Source organism: Ictidomys tridecemlineatus, chromosome 3 (assembly GCF_052094955.1).
Source record: "Ictidomys tridecemlineatus isolate mIctTri1 chromosome 3, mIctTri1.hap1, whole genome shotgun sequence".
NCBI lineage: Eukaryota > Metazoa > Chordata > Mammalia > Rodentia > Sciuridae > Ictidomys > Ictidomys tridecemlineatus.
Genome location: NC_135479.1, coordinates 38763280 through 38785590, shown reverse-complemented (window position 1 = coordinate 38785590; position 22311 = coordinate 38763280). Strand labels below are relative to the sequence as shown.

The window sequence follows — 22311 nt, the reverse complement described above, 5'->3', positions numbered from 1 at the left end:
ATGTTGCACCACTTTATGTTCTCTCTTGCAGTAGAGGAGAAGGCTCCACCACTTCACCTGCAGTGGGTTGTATTTATTTATTTATTTGCCAGTTTTGTCGTTGAAAAATGGCATCTTACACTTTTCAGGGTGACTTTTTTTTTAAAGATGGGAGTCCTCATCTTGTTCACCAGAAACCTGTCTCTTGAATGATTTCAGCAACAGGCTGTGAAATAAATGAGACAGAAGCCAACGCCATGAATGATTTTTGTCACCTTCAGTGTGCTGGGGGGTTTTGTCCCTCATCAAGCTACCCCCTGAAGCTCTCAGCATCCCTACAACCTGTGACTCAAATCTTTTGACTGGTTTCCTCCATTGTGGGCTGGGATGCATCACATATACACAATCCCAAAGTCACCTTCCCCTCCATTCTTAGACCAAGCCAGCTTCCTAAAGCCAGATCCAAGAGCTCCTTGTCCAGAGAGCAGTTCAAATGAGGGTCAAGTGATTGCTTGTTGGAGATGGTACAGAAATGCATTCGATAAGGAATTAGATAACATCACATCTTAGATTTATTTCTTTAAAAAAAAATTATCCACCACATTTTTCCAGTTAAACAAAAATAATATCCTTGAAGTGAATTTGGAAGGTATAGAAAAGCATAAAGAAGAAAGCACAAACAAAAATAAAACTTGCAATCATATCATCCCTCATTCATGTGGGTGCATAGATTTCAAGTCCTTTTTTTATACACACACCTATGTTCATATATACACATTTACTAGCTGTTCGTCCAGAAGAATTGCAGCCTAGTGGTTAACAGTATAGACTCTTGAGCCAGACAGCTGGGACGTATATCTCAGCTCTACCATTTACTAGCTGGGGCACTTTTACTCTCAGGGTCTCAATTTCACATCAATAAAATTGACATAATAATGATATCTTCCTCATAGGATTTTTGTGTTACATGCATTGATCATGAATTAAGCTGGCAAGTAGTAAGAGCTACGTATGCTATTATTCTATTATTATAAAAGATTTCTTTTTCCCTTATATATATGAACCATGATTTATCTAAATTCCTTTCTATGGAACGTTTAAGGATTTTTCCAGTTTTCCCCATCATAAGTAATATTGTAAGGGTCAATCTTGTCTATGAACCCTTGTGGCCATTTCTAGCTGTGGGGATTTTGTATCTAATAATGCAGCTAATCTCAAAGGTTTGGATGTGCATTGCCAAATTGTCCCTGGAGACTGTGACTCCTTGCCTCTACATCAGCTGTATCGAGAGCACTTATTTCCCTGCTCTTTCACCACATCTAGTTGTTATCATTTAAAAAACCTATTACGCTCCCTCCACCCTGTCCAAGGATGTAGGATTCTGTAGACCTGTCAAAGAGCAAAACTTGTCAGGAGAAAAATGGTAAATTAGGAACATTGAATTGAAGCTGCTGCAAAGATACTTCTCGGATGAACCTTTGAAAATGAGAACATCTGGGGTTATGTCCAGGACACCTTCTACTAAAGAGCTGGAGTCATGGTTCTAACATCATGTAGAGCATGAACACCCCTAATTTCACTGAGTTCCCAGGCCCTTGGTTAAGGGAGCACAAGGTAGGCAGAGGGTGCAGTGAGACCCAGGAATGCTAACATAGCCCACTTCTGAAATTCAACAGAAAAAGCCATGTGAGTCCTTGCCTTTGGGATTTGGGGAAGAATGTCTTTAAAAAAATAACAGGGCATCCAACAGCACACAACTGACCCAGTGGAACTTGGCCACTCCCTGCAGGCATAATCTTGGCTGTCATGTCCCCATCCTCCTTCATCTAGGAGTCTGGTGAGTAAAGGGTGGAAAGCCCTAGACCACGCTCCCGGAGATCCTTCTAGCTCTGACATTTCACCAGCATGTACTACCTGAGTTTACGAAAGAGATTAGTTGAGTACAGTGCAACACATTTTAAACCATGGCCTTTGACCAGCACATGTAATTGGAGGCACTCTTCAAAGTGACAAAATGCATTAGCAGGTCTTGGCCTGAAAGAGTCTGTTGCCACCAGCTATCACAGCAACTGCAGCAGCCCTTGCTCTGGCCAGGCAGTCTGTGCTGTGCGGGCGTCTGGTCACCCCAATTTCTCAGCTCAGCCCTATCTGCTCTGGGCTGGAGCCATGTGGCCTTCTCCTTGTTCTTCCAAAATAGAAAGAATTTGGGGGAGGGGGAATGGTACCAGCAGAGAGCCCGAATCAGAGAACAGGGGTGGAGGCTGATGCTAAGAGCATCCTCCAGCGTATAAGCCTCAGCCATCTGCCCAGGTACAGGCAACTGTGGCATGGCTCTGGTGTTCCCAAGCTTAGACTTAGAAGCCAGTCTTCCATGACATCGATTCTGTCTCTACACTTCCTAGGGCAACTTGCCCGTTGCTTGAACTCCCTATGTCTCAGTTTCCTTGCCTCTTAAATGGAACCAGCACCTACCTCAAAGACTTGTCATGGATGACAGCTTGAGTTAGTACTTGAGAATTCCCTAGAACAGTGGCTGGCAGTAACGTAGTAAGTTTTAGATGAGCATTGTTGAATTAGGTAAATAAACAACTTGGGGCAGGGGGATTGGTGCATTCCAGGAAAATGAGCAAGGGGGTTGGAGTCCTCCTAGCTATTTGCCTTAAGGAAAGCTACACCATTTCTGAGAAATGGGTCCCTCACCTGTGAATCAGATTCTGCAGCACCAACTTTATGGTAGGTCTTATGGATACAAAGGACTTAGCGGAGGCCCCGACAAGTAGCAGATACTCAGTTACTGTGATTGTCAGGTTTATTTTAACAGTGTGTTCAGAGACCCCATGTGGTTGATGGTATTAGTGTCTCTATTTTACAGATGAGAAAACTGAAGCCCAGAGAAGCTAAATGTCTTGTCTAATACCACACAGCTAAAGAGTAATAGTCAGAACTAGCGGGGGGGGGGGGGGCTGGGGGAACATGGGGGCCCCCATCTTAGACTGTTGAGGATAAAATCTTGACCTATAAGGGAGTCAGACTGGGAGTGGGAAGAAAGAGGTAGGGAAGGTCACGGAGTCTTTCTGGGTCCCAGGTCAGAAGTGTCATCTGCTGCCATGAAGAGAGATCCATCACTCAGGCCACATCTGTGGCTTTCACAAGACCCCGGGCCAATGTCTCAACCTTTCACAAGGCACAGAGTGAAATTAACATTTTTCATCTTGGGTTCCCATTTGTAAAGGTCAAGGCCACGATAGTGGTTTGATGCCTCCAGAATAGAATCGTTTTTATCTTCGTCCTTTCCAGGGCCATCGAAGTTTGTGGGATGTTGGAGACGGCAGCTTAAGATGAAGGACGGTGTTGAAACTGTCAGGGAGCAGGAGAGAAAGGAAGAAGGAGGCTGGGAAGGAGGGCGGGAAAACGAGGGAATGCTGAATTTCTCATCTACCAGGCGCTGGGCTGGTGTTTCTCCATAGATGAAGCACCAACCAGGTATTCCTAACTGTTATTAGGTAGGTGAGGAAATGGGGGCTCAGCAGGGTTGAGGAGTTTGTCCATGGTCACACAGAGACCATGATATTCTTGCAGAGTCAGGAAAAAATAATTATATCTCCCCGCCAGGGGTAATTGGGCAGAAATGGTTAAATATACCTGAAAAGCCACCATGATATGTTCTAAAGTGTGTTTGTATCAGAAGTTTTGAAGCCAGAGAAAATCATGGGAATGGGTAAGATGTCTGCAGGTCAAGAATGTCCGTAAATGATCCTGCAACTCTTAGGTACTGGAGGAATGGGGGGGAGGGGGCGCCCTTGGAGAATCATCATGTGCAAGATGGTATCCTAACTGCCTGCAATCCATCCAAAGCTGATATTCAGAGATCAAGCTCCTTACTAATTGACAAGGTGACCTTGAACCAACAACCCTTGTTACTTCCTGATCTTTGGTTTCCCTCATCTGCAAAACAGAGCATACCTGCACTAGAGGATCATATAGGTTTGCTGTCCATTTTTATTATTATAGGAAGAACAGAAAGGAAAGTACATGTGGTATAACGTGGTAGAGCACTTAGGAGATATTAGTAACAAGGATGATAACAGTAACAAAAATAATGAGGTGTGAGGTGAAAGCAGTCTTTGTTAAAACCTCTGTATCCAGCCACAGGAGTAAGATTCTGCACAGCATAAAGCACTATGGAGAGTGAATTCTACCACTCCACGAGTGGTAGTATCTTGATAGCCAGTTCAACTCCCTGAGCTCATTCTAATAACAGTTAATGTTGCATGAGCATGTACTATGTGCCAAACAGACACTATGACAAGTGCTCCCAAGAACCCCATAATGCACAGGCCATTGTCTCATTGCAACCCTACCTTGGCTCCTACCTGGAACAGGCTCAGGTCTCCACACAGCCCTCTGCCCACTACTCACCATCTGATGATCTACCTTAGTATGGAATGAATCTTCCTCTGCCCTTCCTTTCCCATTGATTTCCCCATTCAGAGGATACTCAATTCTTCCTGGCTGCCTCATTAGGTCGCCAAGAGGGCAAGGCAGCGGATCCACAATAGGAGTATGTGGGAGGAAACAAGATAGGAAAATCCCTCTTCGGTTTTAACAACCCACTTGATGGGCTTTTATTCTGGCTGAGAACTGGACAGGCTGCATATTGTCTGCTAATACTCAGTATCACATCTGCTTTTCTAGAACTTATCCTTGAAACTCAGAGGGTAGAAGCTTGGAAACCACTTTCCCAGATGCCCTTACCAGCAGTTCTGATCAGTGCGATTCTGCTAGGAAGGGGCATTTTGAGATCCATTATGTGCAAGTGTGGATGATTCTCTTGTCCAGGAGCAGCTAAGTGCACACAGTGCAGCCTTCATCAGGCAGTAGGTGGGAGTGCTATGAACTTGGGAATTCTATACTACTGTAGCTCAGTACTATAGCTCATCCCTAGCCCCCTTTTTTTTTTTTTTTTTTTTTTTTGGAGACCAAGTCTCACTAAGGCATCCAGACTGGCCTCAAACTTGCAATCTCCCTGCCTCAGCCTCCTGAGCAGCTGGGATAGCAGGAGGGTGCTACCATGCCTGGCCTAGGTGGGAGCTTTTGACAGGGCTTTTCGGGCCCTCTTCTCCAGGTACTGAGATTGGTAGTTCCTTCCTACATTTTCTGAAATTCAGCACTGCCTCTCTGATGTCTTTCCTGACCCTTGCAAGGGTCTTATGAAACTCCTCCCTCCAGTTCCCTATATTAAATAGATTTCTACTTAAAAACACCCAAAGTGGCTCTGATTCTCTGACCTAATGTTTGTGAATGCACTACAAATAGAAAGGAGACAGCACCCTGGGTTTAGGGCTTCAGTTCCTGGGTTTAAATTCCAACGCAATCCACGTGGCCCTCGGAAAGTAATGTCGGTTGCTCATTTTACAAAAGAGAACTGAACATGTTTGTTCTAATGACTTCACAAGATTAATGTGAGGGCTAAAGGGGGTTCACGGAGACACTGGAGGTTCTAAAGGGTTCAGATTCCTACACAGGAAGATCAGTACCATTTTTGTCTTCTTTGCCCCCCCCCCTCCGTCTTTTCTTGAGAAAATAAAGATGTCCTCAGACTATCCACAAGAGCAACTAGTATACTTTTGGTCAGCTCCACAGGTGGTTGTAGAGAAATCGTAGTTATTGCCCACTCTCAGGAGTTGAGACCACTGCTCTACCCATGTTCTTCTACCATGATGGATTTGAATTCACAAGTGGCTTTCGATTTCCCTTATTTTCCTAACTCTGCAACACTGTTTTAGTCAGCTTTTGCTTTGCTGTGACCAGAACTTCTTGTAAGAACAACCCAGAGGAGGAAAAGTTTGCTTGGGCTCAAGTTTCAGAGATGCCATCCAAGTTCATAGCTCTGAACCTGGGGTGAGGCAGAGCATCATGGGGGAAAAGACTGTCAGAGGAAAGCAGCTCAGGGCATGGCAGCCAGGGAGCAGAAAGAGAGAGAGCTTGGTTCATGAAGGACAAATAGAAACCCTAACGGCATGCGTCTGAATTTCTGAATTTCTTCCAGCCTCCCGCTACCTGTCTATAGTTACCACCCATTTAATCCATATCACTGGATTAATCCATAGATTAGGCTCCCTCTCACATGATCTAATCATTTCATCTCTGAACATTCTTGCAATATCTCACACCAGAGCTTTCTTTTGGGGGATACAACATATCTAAACCATATCAAACCCCCTTATTGGGGTCAAATGTATGTCCCACCAGCTTGCTCTGGCCTGGTCTGTTTTATTAGTAGAAAGTATGTCTACAGCCCCCCTCCCCCCCAAAAAGCATACAATGGCCATGAAAAAGAAATAATCAAATGCTCATAATTGAAGATCATTTTTGCTGGACACAGTGCCATCGGGATATTAACCTCCAGTGGAAATTTGCCTTCTTTCCCTCCACGTACATAAATGTTGTTACTAGTTTATAAAACATTCCAAGCCTTGGTTTCCTCATCTTCTGTGGCTCCCCACTGGCTGTACAATAAAATTCAAAACTGCTCCGCATGGCATAACTATTCTCTCATGAATTGGCCCTGGATGCTGTCTTTCTGGATTCACCTCCTACTTTATAAGCTCACCTCTGCCAATAACCCGATCTGTGTGGAGCTACCAGCAGTTCCTCAAAGGCAGTGGCTCTCAGGAGCCTGGCCTTTATGCATGCCATGCCCACTGCACACATGTTCTCTTCCTAATGTTTGTTTTGGGGATCCCTAATCATCTGTCCATCCCCAGCCACCATATGTCTCTTATGTAAGTTTTCCCTCCTACTTCTTCTCCAATGATCTCACCCCATCGCCTACCCTGGTGGTCCACTGTCTCCATGTTTGCCTTCTAACTGGCCAGGAAGCTTCTAGAGTGGTCATAATGGTGAGGAGTCATGCATTCAACACCTCTGTGTTGCTGTTTCCTCACACGGCAAGTAGGGAAGTCAAGGAGTGGTGAGAGGAAGACGGGAGTGGGAACAAGAAAGAAATGCAGAAAAATAAGAAATAAGGCAGATAGAGAAGAAGGAAAATAGGAAAGGTAATCTCTGTTTCTGGGGGAGGTGGGGAGAGGAACAAATGGGAAAGGAAAGAGAAAAGATTACTTAGTAGGGGAATTTTATCTAATAATAATAAAATACTCATGTTGAAAGAAAGATCTTTCCACACACCTGATCATCTTTCATAGCAGTAGACTCTAAAAGGACTTGAAAGCAGACCAGAGTTGAAAAGGGTAATTTGTATCTGACAGTTATTACTGCAGTATTGCTGTGTAACAAGCACCTCCAAATCCTAGTGACTTACAAAGGCTGCAGATGTGGCTTAGTGTTAGAGCATTTTCCTTGTGTGCATAAAACACTGGGTACAGCCCTTGGCACTGTGGAAAGAACAAGCAACAATAACAACAAAACCAAACTAATAAAAAAAAAAAAGGAAAAAAGAATTTTTCTCAGTTATAAGAAACCAATTCAGATAATCTTGACTGACCTCTCTTTTTTTAAAAAACAAAACAAAACATGAACTTATTTATTTTCAGTATTAATAGGAAAAATGTCTAGGCTTTATAGAATTCTTCCTAAGATCATAGCATAACAAATCACGTTGTAATATAACACAACCTTAATGAAGCTTCTCAAACCTTAGTGGGTATTGATATCTCCTGGAGGGCTTCCTTTTACCGTGGTAACATATACATTGGGTACAATTTTCCATTTAAAGCCCACAGATCAGTGACATTAAGTACATTCATATTACTGTGCAGCCATTACCACCGCAGGTCTCCAGAATATTTTCATTTTCATAACCTAAAATTCTGCACCCATTTAAAAATAACTCCCCAGTCCCCCTTTTTCCGAGCCTCTGGCAAACACTATTCTTCTGTCACTCTGAATTTGATTACTCCAGTCTCCTCATGTGAGTGGAACCACGTGGCGTTTGTGATTTTATAACTGGCTTATTTTGTTCCACACAATGCCTTCAGCGTTCATCCTTATTATTGTTTGCATCAGAATTTCCTTCCTTTTTAAGGCCAGATGCATATATATCCCCCTTAGTGTTTACCTGTTCATCCACCCATGGACACTTAGCTAGCCTCCACCTCTGTGGACCGTGAATAGCACTGTTGTGATATAACCTGTCTGAATCCCTGCTTTCAATTCTTTGGGGGTACATACCCAGGAATGGAACTGCCAGACCACAAGGTGACCCCATGTTTAATTTTCTGAGGATCTACCATACCATTTTCTACAGCGGCTACACCATTTCACATTCCCACAGGAGAAGCACAAGTTTTCTGATTCCCCCAAAACCTCACCGACACTTATTTTCCATTAGAAAACAAACAAACAAACAAACAAAAAGTATACTGAACATCATAATTACGAACTTCACTTGCAACAGCCTAACCAGCCATGAACATCTTTGCATGTGCTATTGGGCTGTTGGCCCTGTGTTTATCTTGTTTGGAAAACTATCTATTCAAGTCCTTTATTCATTTTAAGAGTGGAGTTTGTGATTGCTGTTATTATTGTTGAGTTGTCAGAGTTCTTTGCCTATTTTGATATTAACCCCACATCTCATATATTTTCTTCCATCCTATGGGTTGACTTTTCACCCTTTTGATAGTGACCTTTGGTGTTCAAATGATCCGTACCAAAACCAAGCATGGCAAAGTTGTCAGTTCCCCTACTCCTGAGTGAGCTCTTTCCACGAATCTTCCGGCACCGAGAGGATAAACGAGGTCTGGGTGATGCTCTGTGCCTGTCCCCTCTGCCCATATCTGACACTACATTTCTGATAGTTTTTCTGTGTCCCCACTGTCTGGCACTTGAGCAACTGTGCTCATCTGTGCTCCATTTATCTGCATTAGACCCTGGTGACTCTATTAGGTAAAACAATGACACAAGAACAAGTCTGGAAAGAACATAGCCAAGATTATACAGAATTATCCAGAAGACCACGTGGGATGGGGGTTCATATTCATGAATGTCAAGCACCATCTTTGCACTCAATCACAGGCACAGTTGAGTTGTACCCTGTGTATTAAGGAGGGTGTAAAACCATCTAGGTTAGCAAGACATTCAGGGTTCCTGAATCAGAACATGAACACAGTCATCTGGAGTTCAGGTGTGTGATGTTTACATTCACACAACCGTCCATCCAGCACTGATATTACTTCACTAAAACTAATGACAGTTACTGGATATTCCTTTCCAGATTTTTTTACCTAATATCGAAATGCAATATACTACCGAAGAAACACTTTTTTTCTATTGCAGTAAATAGCTGAAATAATGTATGATAGACAATAAAGTATGTAAAACAGCCCTAAAAATCAGAAAAATAAAATTAGGACAAAATATAGCGTAGAAGGTTTGTTACACACTTGAATGAAAATACAGGCAAGTCAAACTTGTTATAAATGTATCGGTCTTTAAAATTCAGATGCAATTATAATTTCAACAATAATTGTGATTTGCCCTGAAGAATAACTTTAATAATAATTTTATGCATATTCAATAATAATTCCATTTCAACATATGAAGAGCTACTTTTCATAAGCTCCTCAAATGATGGACCTGAAAAATTATATTCTCAATCATAAATTGCTTCTTGAATAAAAAAAGCAATGTTGTTCAAAAGGCGGCGGGGGGTGGGGGAGCATAAGTGTGACCTCTGATGTAGAGGCTGCTTTGATTATAATACAAGATGATTCGGGGATGAAGGATTCACTGATTCATTCCCAGGTGAGTAATGGCACCAGGAAATAGAAACTAGCAATAAACGAGAGGCCACAGTGTTATCAACGTGCTTATGTTTAGAAAAGCCAGAGCTCAAATACAATCATTAGGCTGCTTTGTAATGAGCAGGGAGGTGACTATAACATCTCTTGTAGCTCAGGGTTTCAATATGTCAAACCAAGTACCTAAAACAGGTGCTACCCTTAAAGCAGAGCTGCATGTTATTCTTTCTAAAAAAGACCAACATCCCAATTTGCTGACATACTTTGAGATGACAAGTGGCTGTCAAGAGTATGCTACCTAGCAGATATTTTCTCGGGAAAAAAAATGCAAGCATAAAATGCAAGGTAAAGGTGACATTTTTAACAACATATGAGAGAGCAATGACATAAAAAACAAAAACCCTGGCATGGAGAGGGCATTTGAAAAAATAGATGTTTGGAAATGTCACCACTGTATGTGACTATATATATATATATATATATATATATATATATATATATATAGTGCTTTCCCTAGAAAAATTTTCATATCTGTGCACTCCAAATCCATGGAAGGAATGATCTTCAGATCTGCCTTCAAAGTCCCCTGAAAGAAAAGTTTCTGTGGAATTTTGAAGCCAGTTGTTGAAACTATTGAAGTGCAATATTTTTGATTTAGCAACTTACAGGATATTGGAAGATGTCTGGACCTAAGCAGAGTAGAAGGTAAAAATCACCCCCTGTGTTTTCCATGCTACCCCTAAGCTATTGCAGCCATCCGGCTACTGCAAGTTAAAGCCAAAGTCCTTTAAGTCTCTAGTCCACTTAATTTCAGCAATTCTTTTTTCTGGGTAATGTGCGATGGACTCCTCTGTACCACGTCAAAGTTGACTCTCAAGAAGGTCCATTTGTCCACCTTAATCACAGACCTTTGGTATTTTGTGCAGTGTGTTTTGAAGCTGGTAAAGTCTCCAGTAGACTCTAGTGACCGCCTGAGAAGTGAAACCATCCTTATTTTAGAAACTTCCCATAACATAGCAACTTTGCCATTTTTTTTTCTGAACAGAGACTGATGTTCATCTCTCTCAGAAAATAACTCAGAAGACAATTTTTAAGACAATGGTTTCATCTGCCCCCTTCTCATTTCTTATGAGGTGGAAAGAATGGTTTTTAAAGGAAAGGATCTATTTGAGTGGATTCAGACTGTAAATCTCAATTAAACTGGGGGATAATGCTTCTGCAATCGCTCCTTCAAGTAATATTCACATTTTACCCTGTGAATCCAATCTGTGCCTGTTCCAGGGATTCTAAGATCTTAAGTGAGCTCTCCTGCCCCCATGTTCCATCTCTGTCCAGCCTCTCGGAGCTCATTCCCTTCCACCCTCACTCATGAAACAGGAGTGCAACACAGGCTTATCCTGCCGCAGCATCTTTATCCATGCTGTGACCTCTTCCAGGTGTGCCCATCCTCAGATCTTGCTGAGACTAGCTCCTTCCCATTCAGAGCTGAGCTCAAAAGCCACCTGCTTAGGGCCTTTCCTCGCCTCCTCTTCCTGATGGAGCACCACCCCCAGCCATTTTTGTCACATCACCTTATTTCGTAGTATTTTGGTCTGTCCACTAGTTACAAGAGCCATTGGAAGCTATCAGTGATTTATCAGAATATAAGTGCTATAAGAGTCTGGACCATGTCCATGTACAATGGGGGGACCCATTGTACCCCCAACACCTGTAATTGTGCCTGGAATATAGTAGCTGATGAGTAAATATTTTTTTAAATGAATAAATGAGCAGAATGCTACAAATGTCTAAAGCAGGTCACTTTTCGACAAACAGAATGTGGAGCTGCAATAAATAGCAGGAGTGTAAGGCCTACGGTGGAGGAATCAGGGAACTATAGATTGTTTGTTACATGTCCATTAAGTATATGCTGGTCCCAAGTGGGAAATGTGTCATCCCTTGCACAACCCACTAGGCTAGGTGGGAGAGATGCCCTCACCCAGATGGGGAAGTGTAACCCCTGCAGTTCACATAGCTGACATCTGAAACCACAGAGCTAACAAGGCAAGAATGTGCCTTGGCCAGGGTGCAATGGTGCACACCTTTCATCCCAGAGGCTTGGGAGGATGAGGCAGGAGGATTGCAAGTTCAAAGCCAGCCTCAGCTAAAACAAGGCACTAAGAAACTCTGTGAGACCCTGCCTCTGAATAAAATACAAAATAGGGCTGGGGATGTGGCTCAGTGGTCAAATGCACTGAGTTCAATCCCCAGTACGCCCCCTCCAAAAAAGAATGTGCTTTGGGGCCAGTGTGTCTGATGAGGACCCCCGTGTCCCTCCCCCTCCAGTCCTGCAGACAGCCCAAAGATTCAATTCAGGGCACTAGCACCAAACTGCTGGAGTTCAAATTTCTATTTATCTCTTACTAATCCTCTACTAATTGGATATTGTACTAAAATATTTCTTCTGAATCTTTTAGATTTATCTTCTAAACCATCTACTAAAAATCCTCAATTAGCGGTGTGACTTGAAAATTCAATCTGTGTAATTAGAGTGACAATAAATAGTGCTTACCATAAGGTGACTGTGAGCATTATTACATGAGATGACACACAGGAGCCCCCGGACCAGAGCCTAGATGATCATGGGCCTCAGTAAACGCTGGCAGTGGGCATAGTGAGGACTCTCATCATTGCCATAAAACTTACCTTTCTGGAGCGTTTCCCTCCCTCCATTCCTTTGTCCCCACGTGTGCCTCCTTGTTCTACTAGGTGCCTGACATTGTGCTAGGCATCTGAGATCTAAGGACGAATAGAAGACGATTTCACTGAAAGTGGTATGTATGCTCCATGGAGAGTGGAGGAGGGAGGGAATGTCTACCTTTGCTTAAAAGATTGCTGCAAACCTATGTGGAGCCGCTGACATTTGAGTTAAGCTTTAAAGGACAGAAGGGAATTCTTCCAGATGAAGCAATGGGAGCAAAAAAAAAAAAAAAAAAACAGGCTCAAAGATGGCAGGGCGCGGTGGCGCACGCCTGTAATCCCAGTGGTTCAGGAGCTGAGGCAGGAGGATCACGAGTTCAAAGCCAGCCTCAGCGACTTAGCGAGGCCCTAAGAAACTCAGTGAGACCCTGTCTCTAGATAAAATATTATGAAAAGAGGGATGGGAATGTGGCTCAGTGGTTAGGTGCCCCTGGGTTCATTTCCCAATCCCCTCCCCCCATAAAAAAGGTACAAAGAAACTTCTGTCAGGACTGGGCTTTTGGACTGTGTCAACAATGGAACCGACAAATTCATTGCAGCTAAGGAAAAGATGCAAAGGAGCAAAAGCATGTGAACACGCATGTACACGGGCACACACACGAAGAAGCACATAGAGAGGTGGAAGCCGAGTCCGTCATGACTGAATTGAATCTTTCTGTCATCTTTCCAATCCAGTTTTACAGAAGCAACTCCTTTTTGAGGGAAAGAACATGATTTTTACTCCTACTCTGGGGTCAGAATGACCATTAAGCCATGTGCCTTTGGTCAAGTTTCTTTACCTCTCTGATGTTCAGGTTCTTTACCGGTTTAAACAATATGGGAGGGAGGGAGGGAGGTAATAATTCTAACTTCACAGGAATTAACTTTTAAGGATTCAATGAAATAACATGTAAAAAAAAAATGTGTACTAAGGGCCTGGCAGATAGCAGATGTTTGATACATGTTTCCTTCCTTCCTTCTAAAATCTGCCTCCACACACTGACCATGCAGTCAACCTGAACTGAAATTCACAAAACAGTATCACTGTTTGCACCTCGGACAAACTCTAGAGAGCACAACCACTGAGCTGAGTTCTGGGCTTTAATGAGAGGCAGGGCTTTTCCTGCCCAAACACAGAGACCAGCTGGTTGCTGGTACATTGCGTGTGGACATTTGTTTTGAGACTACCAAGTGGCAGATTCCTTGGTGGGTGCTTGGTTTCTGTTTCCATTTAGCCTTCCAAAGAAGCCCGAGGCAATTGAAGCTTAGAGAAGCTAAGTAACCGGCTCAGGAATAGTCTTCTGGCCAATGAAGACTGCAGGGTTGTCTCCCAGCTGTTTCGATTTCAACCCTAACTGCTCATCCAAGACTCTCATAGTATCTTGAGGTGTATTCTCCAACCCGGGGTTAGCAGCTGTGGAGAGCAGAGCTGGGGTGACTTGGATCCGTCCCTGGTGCGTATTTTTTTTTTCCTTAACCCAACACTAGCATTATTCCTGCCCATTTCTCTGTCTGCATTTATTCTAGTGTTTCTTTGCACTCCCCGTATGCAGTCACACGTATGCCATTTCCTGTGTTTCTCCTCCTCTCCTCTGTGCAGCTGGAGAAACTAAGGCTCCCCATCTCCGAGGGGTTTCCAAGTGTGTGGAGTGTTTGACTGGGGCTGGAATCAGAGGCTCCAACCCCCTCTCCCATCTGCTGCCCTCCTCTACTCCCGCCCCCCCCCCCCCCCCCCGTCTGGCGTCAGACACAGGCCTTCTGCTTTCCTGCCTGCCAGTCTGACGCATTCTTCAGGCCCAGAACCACTTAGAAATAATTATTGGAAAAACAAATAAACTCTTCTCTTGGTGATCTTTACTCTTTTTCACATCCGAACCGAGAGCAGAGGCTATTTTTTACTCACCCTAGTTCCTGGCAGGTCTCTTTGGAAAGTCACCATGACATTTCATGCAGCCTGGCCTGGCATTCATCTAAAATATTTTTTCAAAAACATCCTGTTCTGGAGAAATGTCAGCGTTTCTGGTGAATCCACGGGGGATGTATCGGCAGAGGAGAAGATCCACTTAAGAAAGTCCTAACCTGACAAGGAGTGGGGTTTGCAGGCAGAGCAGCAATGCACACTGGGGTAGGCAAGAAAGAATGGGAGTTGTCCCTCTTCAGGGACAACTGAACAGAAGGAAATGGGTGCTCAAGCCACAGCCAGAGGGGGACATGTCTGGCTCAGGAAAGTGCAGCTGGTTTGGGACATGAATAAGTCATATTCCCTCTCTGCCTCTCTCTGAGGCCTCCTCTTAGATGAGTTTTGGGTAGAAATTCTAGAACCAACATAGACAGTGCCTTTTATTTTGGTGGTGGAGAAGGAGCCTTAGAAGAGAAACTTCAGATTTTAGTTCTGGTTTTGTGTTAAGTTACTGTTTGATCGTTAGTGACTCACATGGCCTCTCCTGGTTTGCTCTTGCTTCTGTGAAACTAAGTGGAACACTCCGTGATCCTTTCTAGAGCTTAAATCCTTTCAATATAAGACCAAGCCACAAAAATCATTGTTCATCACAGTGCTCAGCATTTGGGAATATAAACAAAGGAAAATCATTTCTGTCCATTTATCCATTCCTACATACATATACACGTGTATCTGTCCACGTATCCAACTAGCTATCCGTCCATTTACCTTCACTAAGAACATTTGATATGGCAAGGATTAAGCTACAGACTATGAAATGGATTCAACCCCAAAGTTATCTTCAAAGCATAGATTGCAAAAAAGCATGGTAGCTTCTAACATGACTCCCAATGGGTACTGCGTCCTGATATCCTCACCCTGGGGTATAGTCTTCTCCCTCATTGTATCAGAGTCAGTCTGTGTGGTCAGTAGAATACCAAATGCCAAAGAGAGATGGCATGTGGCTTCTGAGGTTGTGTTATAGAAGACACTGTGACATCTCTGTCTCTCTTCCTCTGTTTTCCTTGCTCCAGGGAAAAGCAGCTCTATGTTGCAAAGGCACCCAGACCACCTATTGGAGAGGCCCACATTGTGAGGAACTACAATGTGGTCAGTCTCCACCTGAAGAACTGGTGTCTTCTAACAACCACGTGAGTGAACGTAGGCACGTAATGTCCCCTGTCCAGCCTTCCAACGACTGTAGCTGTAGCCAACGGCCTGACTATAACTTCAGGAACGTCCCTGAGTTCGGATCACATGCCTAAGTGAATCCCACAAAAACTGTGGCTAAACCATATTTGCTGTTTTAAGCTTCCAAGTTGGGAATAATTGAGAACACAGAAAGAGATAACTAACACAGACAGGAAATGAAATTGTGGGCCTATGGAATCATCACACAAATGTTTTGATCATCCCTAAACGTGAAAAAGGTTGTATCGAGTCCTTATCTTTGATACCCAGTACATAGCAGTCACTCAATTAAATGTCTCTCTGATAAATGCATGCCAGTTAAGGGACACAGCAGCAGGTCTGTGGTTTGGCCAGGAGAGGAACTCAAAAATTCCAGTTCCCTCTTGCTGCTGGTCTCTCCTGCTGCTGCACCTGCCTCTGATGAAATGCTCCTTCCTAACGGGAAAAATTAGTGGGCTTGGGGGGCTGGGAGTGACAGGTGGGAGTGACAGGCGTGATGACCCCTGGGAAGACCCTCCCCAACCCCAGAAGGTGAGACTCTGGTCAATGCTTCCTGATGGCTATTAAACGTTCCATATTTTCAGACAGACACGAGCCAATTAGCTGTCTGCTGCAGTAGCTGGTTTACTCGACAGGGCTTGCCTTTTTATTGGAAAACCTAATATTTTCCACGGATTTGATTTGGTTTCGCTGGGGAGCCGAGATAAGCTGCTCAGCCTCAGCTGCTGAGCTTCTCTAATGGCCCTCGTCAGCGACACAGCCAGCACCAAGTGAGCTCTCAGGCTCTGTCTCCTGCTTGCATGTGGGCAGAGGCCATGGGAGGGCTGCCTAAGTGGCCAGCACCATCCTGACTGGACCCCAAGAAGGGAAAGAAAGCCGGAATTCTCCTGATGAGAGAGGGTAGTCCCAGATGCCTGGGGTCTGCCCAGCTCCTTCCCTGTGGACCTGGTCCGAGTCCGTTTCCTTTGACCCCAGGCACCCTCTAATATGCTGGTGGAGTGGGATCCCTATCCCATCTGGCTTTTCAGAGGGCAGACAACTCTGCTGCATTTATGTTGGCATCCCCAGCTGATAATGATAATGACCGTTTTTGTCCATGTTTATTTTGGCCTGTGCCTAGCAGGGTATAGAGAGCTAAGCACTCTCAACACCCCTTATTATACTTAATCCCCGTTACAGGTTGATCCTATTATTTTTATCCTCTATTTAATAGCAGGAGAAACTTGAGTCAAAAGAGATTTAAGCATTCATCAGCATCAACCTTCACCTTCTAGCAAGAGGCCAGGCTGGGTTTAAAGTCAAGGTGGCCTGATGTCAAACCCTGTACTCACTGCCCACCGGGGGGCGCTCAAGGAAGTGGTGGTGGATAAAGGCACACAGGCAGGTGACCCACACGTGCAAAGTCTGCTGAGCTCTGGGAAGGAGCAGCTGTGGGCTGACCTTCCCGGAAGTCGCAGCTGCCTTTACCCAGAACCCAGGAGCAGCCTGCTCACTGGATTAGGCCCTGTGTGGCCAATCCACAGCTAGGGGGTGACCCCCACACACCCCTTGTCCTGGCGTCCTCCCTCATCTCTACCAGCGTTTTTCCCACTTTTTAGTTTGGTTAAGATCTAGAGTCTCCCTGGATCCATTCTTCGGGAAGAATGATTAAGCTAAAAATCAGAAGACACTTAGGGGCTGTCGGAAGGGGTTGACATTTCATTCCAGGGGGAGAGTTTCTAATCAACTCCAAGATCAATGCATGGCTCTGCTAATTAGAGGAATCTGATGGAAATCAGAGGGCTACTCTGTTTTCATAAAATATCTATAAAACGTGATAGGTTAGGAAGCTAGTGCTAACCGAGTGATTGGCACATTTTGGATGGCATTAACACAAGCATTGGCTAGAGAAGGAGGGAGATGATTAGCCCTAGATTTAGTGACTCCCAGGTGGTTAAATGGGGGAAGAGAGTATATTCCCCAGGAGAAGAGGATCCTAGAGGGAGGGTACAAGAGCCAGGACCCTCCAGTGCGATCTTTTTGAATTTAACAAGTTGGGATCAGTTCAGCCCTTGAAAAGCAATGGGTGCTACGCAGTGGCTCCAGGAAAATTGTCAGAAGAGGAGAGCAAGTTCCACCACCAGTCCCTGACCTTCAGTAGTACCAGGTAGAAGAGCCAGGACCCACAGCAAAGCTGGGGAGCTTGGAATGATTCCACTGATGGAAACCCCTGAAGAGCCTTGTGTTTCTCAGGTGCAGTAGCAAGAGGACTAGCAGAGTGGGAGGGGCTGGCTTGAGATTTGAGGGCCCACCTGAAGCTAAACCTACTCAGGTTACATGTGACGAAGGGGTGGGTCCCTGCTGAGCCTTCCATGGGACAGGTCACCCTAGGTCCACCAGCCTCACTCCTCTCCATGCAGGTGCCTGAGGGACCCTTCTGCAGTTTGCATCTGGTCACCCTTCTCCCTGTCCTCAGTCCCTCAGTGGTTATTTATCATCTGGGGAGGGGGGGCGGGTGGCTTTGGGATTTTGTTCCTGGAAATACTTCCAGTCTCTTTATCCATCATTTTTTCCCTTTCCCACCACACTGAAGTAAGCCATGTGTTAACACTTACCCGCTAAAGCCAGGCTGTGTCCCTCTGCTAGGTTCTGGCCCACATTCTTCTCTGCCTGGAGTATCACCCTCCCCTCCTCTGGCCCGTGACCAACCTGCTGAGCATTCAGTAACCAACCTACATATACCAACTCCAGGAAGCCTTTCCTCACCCAGGAGAAGGATCCTTGTGTTCACCTGTGGGGATGTCTAACTTGCACCTTTTAGTGTCCTAATGTCCCCTTCGGGACCACGCTGCTCAACTCTCTATGATGCACTACTACAGGGCGTCAAATCTTGGGCTCTGGCGCCCAACTCATAGCTCCGACCCTCCATGATGTGTAACCTTAGCAACTCACTTCACCTTCTGAACCTGTTTTTCTCATCTGCAAAATAGGAATGCTGACGGGAGTGCCTCCCTCACTGGGTTTTGCAAGAACCTCATGTGAACATTCAGGCAGTGGTTAGCTACTTTGGCCCACGGTGGCCTCTGAGTAAGCATTAGTTATCGTTGCTTTTATTATTGTCGTCTTTATCATAACCAGTATCAACATCTCTGGTATTCAAAACCCGTCTGCCACCTAGTAGGTGTGATATATGACAGGCACAAAGTCAGGAGTGGTAGGGAGGGCCCTAACTCCTTCTTTCATTTCTTATCTGCCTATCCCTATTGGATGAAGGAGGAAGTAAAAACCCGGGGATGAAGTATGACTCCCAGACTGAGTGAAGCTGGAGAAGAAGCCCGTGCACAGAGTTCAGGTGTGTGCTATTTTTACATTTTTTAAATTTTTGTTGTGGAAGGGAGGAGGGAGAAGTGGGTTTGTTTTGGACACTCGTCTGTCTCAGCTGTTCTGAGGGGAAATGGAGAAAGTGACTGGACTGGAAGATGCATAGAGAATGCAGTCAAGAGATGACGGCTTGGGCCTTGGATACGAGCCTGTCTGAGTTTGATGTCAGTTCTGTGACTGTTAGTTTCTGTCTCGGTTTCTCCATCAGTAAAATGGGGGTAAGAAGAGCATCCACGGCAACGCGTGACTTGGAAGACAGAATGTGACGGTGCCTGTGGAGTTCTTAGCACCAGGGCTGGTACGCCGACGAGGACAGAGCCAGGGCTTCCAGGCATGGGGGTGGCGTAGCGTCCATAGATGGTGAGGGCATGAGGAGGGAAGGGAGGGTCCAGCTCTGAGAGTCACAAGAGGCCAGTGAACCCAGGAGCACCTGAGAACTTCCTTCTAGGGTGCAACCTGCTCACCTGGGAGAGTTCTTTGCTGTCTTCCATGCAGAAGGCCGTCGTTGCCTTGAGGGGACTCAATCCCACTTTTATGTACTTGATGAGAAGGGTGATGGGGATGGTGGAGGGCCAATGACCTTGGGGTCCCTTCCAAGTGTGATTCATGAACAGAGAAGAGAGCATGAACGGCCTTCAGAAGAGGCACAGCGTCTGAATGAGCAAGCCCAAGGAAAGTCCCTGGTGCCCAGGGACCCTGACGATGCCCCCTGGTCCTCTACATCCCCACCACACTCCCCCCAATAGGAAGACCCTGGAAATGATGCCATTTGGGGTTCAAAGCAGGCCCGGCCACACAGGTCTTAGCAAAGAGGAGGTAGCCAGGCAGAGGTTACCAGGGTAGGTTTGGGAGGGGTTCTGCCACTTATTAGCTGTGTGGCCTTGGGAAAATGACTTACCTCTCTGATTCTCAGTTTTCTTATCTGGAAAATGATCATACTTACTAAGTGGACTTTTTTTTTTTTTTTAGCAGGGGGTACTAGAGATTGAACTCAGGGGCACTTGACCACGGGGCCACATCCCCAGCCCTATTTTGTATTTTATTTGAAGACAGGGTCTCACTGAGTTGCTTAGCACCTTGCTTTTGCTGAGGCTGGCTTTGAACCCTTGATCTTCCTGCCTCAGCCTACCAAGTGGATTTTTGTGAGGATCAAATAAAGTTTAGAAAGCCCTGGCCTGATACATAGAACATGGTAAGTGATGGATTAATTACAGTAATACCCATAGTAATAAGATGATTTTACCTACAATTGTAATAGGATACATCAAAGCTACATAATAATAATGCTTATGACTGTAATTGCTATTGTTGATGTCATACACTATCCTGATCCTCTATTGTGGTTCAGATTAAATAGAGAACTGAGGGATAAGGAAGCATCCTGGCTGCCCATTATTAGGACAGTTTCTTTGGTCACAAATTTAGAGACCAAGCAGAAGAAGGTTGCATGCTCTCCCCACCTCAAACCTTGACCATGGGTCTAGAGGACCCGGAAGCTGTTTTACCTAGGGAACTGCAAGGTTTGGGCTACAGTGTGAAACTCCCTCTGCCCCTTTGAAGACTCCTCCTCTATTAGGGTTGTCTCTGACCACTGACCTCTGACCACATCAACTACACTGATGATAACCACACAGCTGCCATTTATTTCACCTTGGCATTCTAGTTGCAGATGACACTGTGCCAAGCGTTCTCTGCATATCACCTAAATTAATCTTCAAACACTTTTTAAAAGTATCCCACACAGATGGAGATACGATGGAGCTCAGGGAGGTTCTGACGTTTGCCCGAGGCCACAGGGAATGAATGAGCAGAGCCCTGGATTCCAGCTTAGTTCAGGGAGACACAGAAGCGCTGCCCAGGTTGTCTTCTTCTTACGTGGGCACCAGCACAAGGCCTCCTCCCGTAGAAACAGAAACCTAAGACAAGGCAACATGATTTGACCTTAATAATGCCTCCTCCCATTCTCCAAGGACTGGCCAAGGTGAAGTCTTCAGGAAGTCATGGGAGTGTCACATGGACTATGTCTCAGGATCCTACTCCTGTACCTGGATCACTCGGGACACCTTCTCCAAACCTAGCGGCTGTGTGGAACCGTAGCTCATGCCTCAGAACTCTGCAATCAGTCCCCATGAGCCAAATGAACCACCCACTTAGGATTGGGGGGTCCTAGATTTTCCATTTCTAGGTCCCACATGCCTGACACGACATCTGCTTCCCTAAATACACTGCTATATGCTGACAGGGTTGCAAGACCGGCTTCTGTTATCTGGGCTCCAGACTTGAGGGTAACTAGTCCTCTGCTAGATATACACCTTCCCTTTGGGTCTGACTAGGTCCTGATTGAATTCCCCCGACCCTGTTCTGCCCTGCCTAGCTGCAACAGACACGGCTACGTCTGGCACTCTTCCAGAGTTTGCCAGAGCCTCACCTAGGTTATTAATAATAACTATTAACGTACTCATCCAAGAGCGCATTTACGGCTTTCCTGTAATATGCCAGACAAGGATGCTTGGTGCTAAATATTCAGAGAGAGAAAGAGAAAGCATTAGAGTTTGTGTCTTGAATGGTTCCAGAGACCCATATGGAGGGGGCTTGGTCTCCAGCCCCTGACACTATGGAGAGGTGGCAGAACCTTTAGAAGAGGAGGCCTTGTGGATGGAAGCTGGGCAAGTGTGTCCTTGAAGGGAATTGTAGGATTCCAGTCTCTTCCTCCTCTTCTTCCCTGTGTCTCCTGGCTGCCATGACACCTCATCTTCTGCCCCATCACATTCTGCCTCACCAGATGCCACAAAGCTATGAAGCGGGCTCTCTTCTACTATAAGCCAACAGAAAACTTTCTTGTTTTCAAATTGATTATTTTGCTACAGTGAAAAACAAACAAACGAAAAAAAAAAACTGTCTAACACAGGGAGGAACATTTTTATCATCCTTGTGCTTTTGGAGCTTTGGTTTAGTGGAAGACGAAGACAGTCAATAAACTGGCAAACAAGGAAATAGAGAAATGTTGGTTGGCAAGTCGTGATTTTGTTGGACAGAGAATTACGGGGACCTTCACGCGCTCCAAGTCACACTCTTCTGTAATACTAGAAATTTTACAAGCATACGGCACAGAGGGGAAAGAAGCAAATATGTCAAACCGAGAAAAGAATATTGGTTACCCAAGTCTAGGACTCCATCTGCATCTCACTGTTCCTAAATCATACAACTATTGGGTGATGCCCTTCATGGCGATGAGGAAGACCCATATGCAATGAGGTTGAACTAGACACAATCTTTGTTATTTTAGGTCCATAATGGTAGTAATTATAATGTAGCTAAGATTCAGTGAGCGCTTGTTACATCTGATGCTGTGCTAATTGCTATAAA

The 22311-nt window shown here is 44.9% G+C and overlaps 1 protein-coding gene and 1 long non-coding RNA gene across 2 annotated transcripts in view; one reads left to right on the top strand and one right to left on the bottom strand.

Moving 5' to 3' along the window:
* The window catches only part of Asic2 (acid sensing ion channel subunit 2), a 1042689-nt gene that overhangs the window by 551378 nt on the left and 469000 nt on the right, over nucleotides 1-22311 (bottom strand). The gene's annotated exons all lie outside the window — the stretch shown is intronic.
* Nucleotides 13605-18917, top strand: LOC120884157 (uncharacterized). The gene is made up of 3 exons (XR_005726430.2): nucleotides 13605-13909; nucleotides 15429-15545; nucleotides 18838-18917. It is a non-coding gene; the product is annotated as an uncharacterized LOC120884157 (long non-coding RNA).